This window comes from Tachyglossus aculeatus, unplaced genomic scaffold, assembly GCF_015852505.1.
Source record: "Tachyglossus aculeatus isolate mTacAcu1 unplaced genomic scaffold, mTacAcu1.pri scaffold_145_arrow_ctg1, whole genome shotgun sequence".
NCBI lineage: Eukaryota > Metazoa > Chordata > Mammalia > Monotremata > Tachyglossidae > Tachyglossus > Tachyglossus aculeatus.
Window position 1 is genome coordinate 490,008 of NW_024044869.1, and position 2,646 is coordinate 492,653.

The following is a 2,646-nucleotide window of genomic DNA, read 5'->3' on the forward strand; positions in this document are numbered from 1 at the left end:
TCTAATGGGAACAGAGTGCTGTACTAGGCGTCTAATGGGAGCAGAGAGCTGTACCGGGCGTCTAGTGGGAGCGGAGCGCTGTACTGGGCGTCTAATGGGAGCAGAACGCTGTACTGGGCGTCTGGTTGGAGCAGAGCTCTGTACTGGGCGTCTAGTGGGAGCAGAGCGCTGTGCTGGACGCCTGCAGGGAGCACAGTGCTGTACTGGGCGTCTAGTGGGAACAGAGCGCTGTACTGGGCGTCTAATGGGAGCAGAGAGCTGTACCGGGCGTCTAATGGGAGCAGAGCTCTGTACTGGGCGTCTAATGGGAGCAGAGCGCTGGACTGGGCGTCTAGTGGGAGCAGAGGGCTGGACTGGGCGTCTAATGGGAACAGAGCTCTGTGCTGGGCGTCTAGTGGGAGCAGAGGGCTGGACTGGGCGTCTAATGGAAGCAGAGCTCTGTACCGGGCGTCTAGTGGGAACAGAGGGCTGTACTGGGCGTCTAGTGGGAGCAGAGCTCTGTACTGGGCATCTAGTGGGAGCAGAGCACTGTGCTGGACACCTGCAGGGAGCAGAGTGCTGTACTGGGCGTCTAATGGGGGCAGAGCGCTGGACTGGGTGTCTAGTGGGAGCAGAGCTCTGTACTGGACGTCTAGTGGGAGCAGAGCACTGTGCTGGATGCCTGCAGGGAGCAGAGCTCTGTACTGGGTGTCTAGTGGGAGCAGAGCACTGTACTGGACATCTAATGTGAGTGGAGCTCTGTACTGGATGCCTGCAGGGAGCAGAGGGCTGTATTGGGCGTCTAGTGTGGGCAGAGTGCTGTACTGGGCGTCTAATGGGAGCAGAGCTCTGTGCTGGGCATCTAATGGGAACAGAGTGCTGTACTGGACATCTAATGGGAACAGAGTGCTGTACTGGACGTCTAATGGGAGCAGAGCGCTGTACTGGGCGTCTAGTGGGAGCAGAGCTCTCTACTGGGCGTCTAGTGGGAGCAGAGCTCTGTACTGGGCGTCAAGTGGGAGCAGAGCGCTGTGCTGGATGCCTGCAGGGAGCAGAGCACTGTACTGGGCGTCTAACGGGAACAGAGCGGTGTACTGGACGCCGCCCGCGGGGAGCTGGGGTGGGGGTGGGGGGTCACCGTTGGCCGCCGTGGTCGCCGTCGCAGCTGATGAGGCCGTGGGCGTCCAGACAGGTCCCCTGGGGGCCCGGGGAGGAGCATCCGGGGCCGGGGCGGGGGCGGCCGCCCCACCAGCTGGCCACGCGTCCTGGGCCGGACACCTGCCACCTCAGCGGGGGAACGGCTGCCGGGGGAGCGGGGCACAGTCACAACCTTACTGCACGCCCACACGCCCTGCCCTCCATCCAGCCCTCCCTCCCTCCATCCCTCCCTCCATCCCTCCATCCCACCCATCCATCCCTCCATCCCTCCATTCCTCCATCATCCCTCCATCCCACCCATCCCTCCATCCTTCCCTCCATCCCTCTCTCCATCCATCCTTCTATCCATTCATCCATCCATCCATCCATCCATCCATCCATCCATCCATCCATCATCATCCCTCCATCCCACCCATCCATCCATCATCCCTCCATCCCTCCATCCCTCCATTCCTCCATCCATCCATCCATCCATCCATCATCCCTCTATCCCTCCATCCCTCTATCCAACCCTCCACCCCTCCCTCCCTCCCTCCATTCCTCCATCCATCCATCATCCCTCCATCCCACCCATCCCTCCATCCTTCTATCCATCCATCCATCCATCCATTCATTCATCATCCCTCCATCCCATCCATCCCTCCATCCCTCCCTCCATCCTTCCATCTATCCATCCCTCCATCCCTCCATCCATCCATCCATCCATCCATCCATCCATCCATCCATCCATCCATCATCCCTCCATCCCACCCATCCCTCCATCCTTCCCTCCATCCCTCTCTCCATCCATCCTTCTATCCATTCATCCATCCATCCATCCATCCATCCATCCATCCATCCATCCATCCATCATCCCTCCATCCCACCCATCCATCCATCATCCCTCCATCCCTCCATCCCTCCATTCCTCCATCCATCCATCCATCCATCCATCCATCATCCCTCTATCCCTCCATCCCTCTATCCAACCCTCCACCCCTCCCTCCCTCCCTCCATTCCTCCATCCATCCATCATCCCTCCATCCCACCCATCCCTCCATCCTTCTATCCATCCATCCATCCATCCATCATCCCTCCATCCCACCCATCCTTCCATCCTTCCCTCCATCCCTCCCTCCCTCCCTCCCTCCATCCATCCATCCATCCATCCATCCATCATCCCACCCATCCCTCCATCCATCCTTCTGTCCATCCACCCATCCATCCATCATCCCTCCATCCAACCCTCCATCCCTCCATCCCTCCATCATCCCTCCATCCCACCCATCCCTCCATCCTTCCCTCCATCCCTCCCTCCCTCCCTCCCTCCCTCCATCCCTCCCTCCCTCCCTCCATCCATCCATCCATCCCTCCCTCCCTCCATCCATCCATCCATCCATCATCCCTCCATCCCACCCATCCCTCCATCCATCTTTCTTTCCATCCACCCATCCATCCATCATCCCTCCATCCCTCCATCCATCCATCATCCCTCCATCCATCCTTCTATCCCTCCCTCCATCCCACCCA